Source organism: Camelina sativa, chromosome 15, assembly GCF_030686135.1.
Source record: "Camelina sativa cultivar CO46 ecotype springtype chromosome 15, ASM3068613v1".
Classification (NCBI taxonomy): Eukaryota; Viridiplantae; Streptophyta; class Magnoliopsida; order Brassicales; family Brassicaceae; genus Camelina; species Camelina sativa.
Window position 1 is genome coordinate 23525043 of NC_141894.1, and position 7362 is coordinate 23532404.

The 7362-nt window shown below is 42.3% G+C and overlaps 1 pseudogene; it reads right to left on the bottom strand.

Moving 5' to 3' along the window:
* Positions 1-331: 331 nt before the first annotated feature.
* LOC147926988 (uncharacterized) lies at positions 332-1971 on the bottom strand (annotated as a pseudogene).
* Positions 1972-7362: the final 5391 nt, after the last annotated feature.

Below are 7362 nucleotides of genomic sequence, written 5' to 3' on the forward strand. Positions count from 1 at the left end.
TGAGAACTGGCTTTCCCAGTCAGTCCACCCCCTTTTGCAACCGCCTTCTTACGCGGAGATGTCAAGGAAACTATGTTCCTCTTCTTTGTACTTGCACCCGGAAGAGAAACCTTCTGCTTCACCACTCTGGCCGGTGCCGGAGGCACAATACCACCAACAGCCTCAGAAAAAACTTCCTCACCAACATTAACCTCTTCACTCGAAGCTTGATCCGTAAGAACCACCCCATCAGAGCCCTCATCAACCTCTCCCTCATCTGTTATAGAAATATCTTCTTGGGAAGACCCCTTGGACACCACATCTTGCTCCTCCATGATAGTATCCATAAAGCTCAAGTCATTCTCACCTCTAGACGGAAACTCTTGCCCAACAAATTACCAAGATCCTCAGAGAAAAGAACCTCTTGTTGTGACAACTCCATGGGCCCTGAGGCTGGTACACTGGGAAACAGATTCTTACACACCTTTTTTTCAGGCCCCTGCGCTGAAACCACCAAGGCATCATCCGCAGCCACATACACATCTCCTTGAGGACCCAGAAGAGCATCAAGCATCTTCTGCTCAGTGAGAGAAAGGTTAATGCCCTCAATGCTAGTGTGGATTTGAGCTGCACCACTTGCTGAACCAACCACCTGAGATGTTGTTGTAGAAGGTGGAATCACAGGTATATCCTTTTTCACCAAACTCTCATCCGCAGAAGAAGAACTTTTTTTAGTCTTTCTCCACTTGCTACGCGAACCCTGATGAACCCGATAATGCCCAGCCTGATGTCCCACACCACGCCCATTCCCATGAGAAGAGCCCTGAATAGACCCCCCTGAACCAGCACCACTCGCACCCGAACCATTACCCTGAGCCCCACCATTCACTGTTGCACCCTTGTAGCTCTGTAACTTATCCACGGATCAAGAATCAAAACCATCCTCAAGGCGTTGTTTCCCTATATCACCAAGCAATGGGCAACGGCTCACGTCATGACATTGACTGTGACATCGCCAACAGTAACCATACAAACGTTCATATCTCAGAGAGATAGTCGTCTCCTCGCCGCTGTGAAACTCAACAGAGGCTTCAAAGATCAGAGGTTTGAAACCGTTCAATAACACCTTAACCCGACCATTATCCAGATCAACCTATTGCACCTCTCCCAAATCAGCTCCAATGGTCCGAAAGCTTTCATCTGCCCAGAAATGCAGAGGGACACCCATCACACGAACCCAGAATTTGATGAGACAGGGGTATCGCGGATCCACAACCGGCTCCCATCTGACCAAAGAGAGCATCCAATGGTCAAAGTGGTAGGGTTCCATCTTCAGAACCTCCTTGATGTCCTCCTCTTGGTCAAAATCAAACTGAAAACGCCCTAAGCCAAGATCAGCCCCAACAACTCTCTCCTCCATCTTCCATATTCGGGGAAGCATGAACAGCAAAGCCTTCATATCCTGCATAGCTGGATTCATGCATCGCCCAATCAAAGTTTTATCATACCCCTCGATCAAAGCAGTGTTGTCAAAGTGTGGGACCTTGATCTTCAGCTTACTCCCAGACCCCGAGGAACTCCCAGCCTTACCCTGAAACCAGAAAAGACCCAAGAAACCAAAAGAAAGAAACAAAGGTGTATGACACTGCAAAGGAACCCAAATAACTCGCAGAAGACGAACTCGATACTGGAAAGAATGATGAGAACTGAACCCAACCCGTGAGGGGTGTTTATAGTTCGTCACATAAGACACAGTCGCAAGAAGACATAAATCCGGATCCTCAAAGCTGGAATACATCTCCATCCCACCATATCCGCCTCTTAAAACCCTAGAATCACGCCCCTAAACTGGAGCCCGTGACAAACCCCTCTCCGTAAATTGAGAATCTAAGAGAATCCGTAAAACAGAACCCCTTAATCCCCGAATCCATTCCCGGTCAAACCAATTTCCACCCAAAATCCCAAGATTACCGCTAAGACGAGATCCGTCATGTCTCGAATTGAGCCCCCATCGCACACTCCATGGGACCAAAGTGAATCGACAAAACCCCAAGATACGAAACCCAATCTGCCCAAATCTCCATCGCGAATCCACAAAATCAAAATCGAGTACTACCCAAACAACCCAACAGAATCTCAAGGGGAGATCCGCCCTCATCAAACCCAAACAAGATCAAAACCAAATCCAATCCAAACCCTAAAGACCAGTCTCCATAGACACGAGAGAGAGTTTTTCTCGAGAGAGAGGTTTATTAAATTTTAATATCTTACCAGTACTAATTGAATGTAGGAAATTATCAATTTGGGAATAGACCGAGGGATCTATCTTATTATATATATATATATATATATATAATCTCCTTATAATTATTATTTTTTAAAAATAATTTTTGTAATTTTTGATAATTCTCTTTTTATATTATTAATATTGTTTAAAACAATATATTTTGATTTTTGGTTTTAATCTCAAATTCCTCCTGTTAAATATTAAATTTTACAAATATCAAAATCTCATATATATATAAATTTGACACATGTCAAAATCTTATTAATGGCTAACTTTCAAAACCCTACTTTATAATATATATATATTTATTTATTTATTTATATATTTGAATAAAATGTAAAATTTATTCAAAAAAATGTTTTACATAACCATTTGTTCAAACTGTATTTGAAGTTTTAGGGAAACATTAATACATTAAAGTTACAAAACGGAGAAGAATCTTGATGCTAGATGGCAGCTGCGTATTTTCCTTTGCTTTGATTGTAGATATATATATATATATGTTTATTATAACAAAGACGAAAAAATTATAAAAATGAGCTATAGGTTGTTCAAATTCCCGATGAGTGAGTCTCCACTAACAGTCCTAACACCACTAGACCAAATTTTTTTTTGACAAATCTGGGCTGAATTTTGTATATAGTATATACGGCCGCAAGTTGATGCTTCATTGTCTTAGCCTATGGACCGGCTCTCGCCATGAGTACTATTAGTACTATTCGAGGAGATGCTTTATTTTTTATTCATGAATATGATATTTTCTTCTAATTTTCATTTTCAAATATTTGATTCCACATCAACAAAAGAAAATATTTTATAATTTTTGACAATGTTTGAGAGACTATAATTAATAACATTCATTCCGAAATATATGTTTTCGTTTTTTATAGAAAAAAAATTATGTTTTTGTTTCTTAAACATTTTGGCTAAGTATTTGGTTGGTCTTTATATCCTCTACTGGAGAAATCATGTAAACACTCATATAATATATATTACCAATATATTATTATTATTATTATTATTATTATTATTATTATTATTATTATTATTATTATTATTATTATTATTATTATTATTATTATTATTATGTAAAGTGTTATAGAATGACTTTGCAACATAAAATTATATAAGTTTTTAGTTTTAACTTTATACGACTTTCATATTTGTTTTCTATATTTATTTTTCATATTTGGTGGATTACGGTTGGACATGGGAAGAATTAATATTCTTGAATTTTGAGATACCTTACCCCGACCTTTACAAAAAAAATTACAATTAAAAATAATACCCGGTAAAAATAGATAAAAGAGAAACATATGCAAGATATAGTTCTAAAAATGTAAATTTACAAACTTCAAAACTAAAAACGTATATTTTTATGTTGCAAAGTCATTCCAAAACATTTTATTTAATAAACATTAAAAAGCGGGTATTAAGGGGTTGAGTAATGAATCTAATAATAGGTCGGGTAACGAGACAGATCTACAAAATAAATACTCGATACTTGAAGTTTACAAGACGGAACGGGACGAGATCAGATGGGACGTCTATCCGTTCTATAATAGATTCGTCTAGGTTATATAAGTGCAATAATCTAACTAATCCAATAGAAATATGATATTTGGAGTTAGCACCATAAACAAAAAAAACATTTTGATTAGTTTTAAAATATACATGTATATCGTTTAGTATTTGAAAAAAAAAAAAAAAACAGGAATTGTATTTTGTTTTTATGGATGAATTACAAAGTATCATATATTTTCCAACTGATGAAAAAATATTATGTCCTTGCTATGGATACTATAGTATTTGTGCTCATTGAATTGTCTTAGACGAGAGAGGCTGTGACAACCCGTCCCGTTGACCCCACTAGCCCACCGCTAGCTTGCCCCATAGGCCCGAAGCTGGCCCTACAGGGCATCGATCCTAACCCCTTACTGGGCAAATGGAACTAGTCATCCAAATCCACAGTAGGTTATTGGTGCGCCAGGCGTTCCTCGAACCCTTGTCCCCACCCTTTAACAACTTTCCCACAGGATAAGCTGTCACTAATTGAGCTGCGGTGGGCTAGTGGGGTCAACGAGACGGCAGAGCTGCCTGGAATACCTTCCAGAACACCGAAGTGAACTTAGAATCCCTGTCAGACACAATGCTCGCTGGCACCCCATGCAACCTGACTATCTCTCTCACATACTTCTTAGCCAAGACCGCTGCTCCATCAGTCTTCTTAATGGCCAGAAAATGTGCTGACTTAGTCAACCGGTCCACAATGACCCAAATAGCATCAAAGGTCCATGACACTGGCAAACCTACCACAAAATCCATGGTGATCACATCCCACTTCCACTCAGGAATGGGTAAACTCTTCAGTAAACCGCCAGGAACCTGATGCTCAGCCTCCACTAGCTGACACACATCACACCTCGAAACCCAACTAGCTACATCCTTCTTCATCCCGACCCAGTGATAGTACCTCTTGAGATCTTGGTACATCTTAGTCGCTCCTGGATGAATAGAAAACCTGCTCGCATAAGCCTCTCTCAGGATCTCCTGTCTCAACTCCTCATCCTTGGGCACACAAACCCGATTGTGCACCAAGATAGTACCATTATCTTAGACCTGATAATCTGAATCCACATCTTTTGAGGCATTCACCAGCCCAAAATCCTTCTCCTGAGCCAACTGCACCTGAAACATGAATATTTGGTGGTTGGAAGATGGAAGTGTGGTGAATGCAATGATGAATGAATGGATGGATGGGTGTTTCAATTCCCCTTATGCAGTTGCAGTATAAGATGTGTCAATCCAATCTGAGTGTTGTGATCACTAAGGATGTGAATATTATGCCTAAGTCAAGCCAATATGAAAGGATGTTTGTCACTAACAATCCTATGATGTAAATGTAAAGTGTAGAAAGTAAAACTATAAGAACTAAGAACTAAATGCAAATGAAATAAGATGATTAAAACAGTAATGATGCAACCAACAGAAGTAGAAACTATGCTAATGAACTAATGCAAGACAAGTAATGAACAGGACACTAAGTAAATGCAATATAAATGCAACTAGAATGAAAGACAGGACAAATATAAAGCATAAACAAGAGTTCTGGGGATGAACTCTGTAACAACCTGTCCCGTGGACCCCACTAGCCTCACTGTTAGCCCGCTAGCCTCACTGCTAGCCGCCCAAACGGACCCCAAGCTGGCCCTGCAGGGCATCGATCCTAACCCATCACTGTGGATATCCAAATCCACCAGTAGGTTATTGGTGCATCAGGCGTTCCTCGAACTCTGGTCCCTCACCCTTTAACAGCCTTCCCACAGGACAAGCTGTCACCAATTGATCTGCAGGACAAGCTGTCTCTAGGAGGAGAGATCTTGAGTTTCAGATAGGAGACAGAGTGTACCTCAAGATGGCCATGTTGCGGGGTCCGAACAGGTCATTGACTGAGACTAAGTTGAGTCCGAGGTATATGGGTCCGTTCAGAGTGATTGAGCGAGTTGGACCAGTGGCATATAAACTGGAGTTACCTGAGGTTATGCGTGCTTTCCATAAGGTATTCCATGTGTCTATGTTGCGGAAGTGTCTCCGTGAGGATGATCAGTTGTTGGCTAAGATTCCAGAAGATCTTCAGCCTAACATGACTTTGGAGGCGAGACCAGTGAGGGTTCTCGAGAGGAGGATCAAGGAACTTCGGAAGAAGAAGATTCCTTTGATGAGAGTCCTGTGGGACTGTGATGGTGTGGAGGAGCAGACTTGGGAACCTGAGGCAAGGATGAAGGCAAGGTTTAAGAAGTGGTATGAGAAGCAACCACGACTTGAGCTTGCCTAGTCTGGTTCCGTCTGTAATCCGTGGCTGGAGCGGGAATGGAGTATTCCAGCCCATCTCTCTTGTTACTCGGTCGCTTGGGATGGTTGGTTGTGCGACTCAGTAACAAAATGAGGTGGTGCTCGGGGTACAAAGTTTCCGTGAGGCGGGGTTGGGGGAAAAGTTTCCCGAATTAGAAGTTTCCTTAAGTGGAAAGTTTCCAGAAATGGAAAGTGCTAAATATGGAAAGTTTCTCGGGAGAGAGAATTTGTCCATTTTAGCGGTGGAAAGCCTTGGAGGGGCTTGTGTGTGGCCTTAGTGGCGGGCTGTTTAGCCGGGTGTGACCTTTGTGGCGGGCTGTTTAGCCGTTTTGTTTGGCCTTTGTGGCGGGCTGTTTAGCCGTTTTGTTTGGCCTTTGTGGCGGGCTCTTTAGCCAGAGTGTCTTTGTGACGGTCCTTCGGGACAGATGCCTTTGTGGCGGGCTATTTAGCCAGAGTGTCTTTGTGACGGTCCTTCGGGACAGATGCCTTTGTGGCGGGCTGTTTAGCCAGAGTGTCTTTGTGACGGTCCTTCGGGACAGATGGCCTTTGTGGCGGGGCTGTTTAGCCAGAGTGCCTTGGTGGCGGTCCTCTTTAGGACATTTGTTTGGCCTTGGTGGCGGTCCTCTTTAGGACATTTTTTTGGCTTGGTGGCGGTCCTCTTTAGGACATTTGTTTGGCCTTGGTGGCGATCCTCTTTAGGACATTTTGTTTGGCCTTTGTGGCGGCCCTTGTGGCGTGTATATGATCCTTGTGTGGTCATGAGGTATTCCAGTGAGGGGATATGTGGTTGGTAGGACATTGTGATGTTTTACGCGAGCCACGGGAGGGAAACCTGGATAGGGATAGGACTCAGACGTGTTCAGAATCGTTTGCTCGCGGCTCTTGGAGGACTTTGGTTCTCCTAGTACTGCCATATTCGGAGACTTTGTGGCTTTGGAGTATGGTTGGTATATCGACTTCGGACGACGGTCCGGAGGCGCGCTGTAGGGTGACGACCCAAGAGACGAGTTGGATTTTTCCTTATATATTATGGCATGCGGGCTTAGGCCCGATGAGGAGCCAACATTGGCATGCAGACTTAGGTCTGATGAGGAGCCAATGAAACTCAAGGTTTAGGCCTATGAGAAAAAGGAAAGTCCAAAAGTCGAGAGCAAATGACGCCTGGAGCGTGAGTCTATAGCCTAGAGGTGACCTTCTGTAGATCGGTCGGAGGAGTGCGGGCCGTGGAGACGGTTGCACGGGAG